Below are 355 nucleotides of genomic sequence, written 5' to 3' on the forward strand. Positions count from 1 at the left end.
AGAGAGGGGGGGAAGGAGAGAGAGAGAGAGGGGGGAGGGAGAGAGAGAGAGGGGGGGGAAGGGAGAGAGAGAGAGAGGGGGGAAGGGAGAGAGAGAGAGGGGGGGAAGGGAGAGGAGGAGAGAGAGAGAGGGGGGGAAGGGAGAGAGAGAGAGAGGGGGGGGGAGGGAGAGAGAGAGGGGGGGAGGGAGAGAGAGAGGGGGGGAGGGAGAGAGTGGGGGGGAGGGGAGAGAGAGGGGGGGAGGGAGAGAGAGAGGGGGGAGGGAGAGAGAGAGGAGGAGAGGAGGGGAGGGAGAGAGAGAGAGGGGAAGGGAGAGAGAGAGGGGGGGGGGAGGGAGAGAGAGAGGGGGGGGAGGG

This window comes from Aquarana catesbeiana, linkage group LG08, assembly GCF_042186555.1.
Source record: "Aquarana catesbeiana isolate 2022-GZ linkage group LG08, ASM4218655v1, whole genome shotgun sequence".
Lineage (NCBI taxonomy): Eukaryota > Metazoa > Chordata > Amphibia > Anura > Ranidae > Aquarana > Aquarana catesbeiana.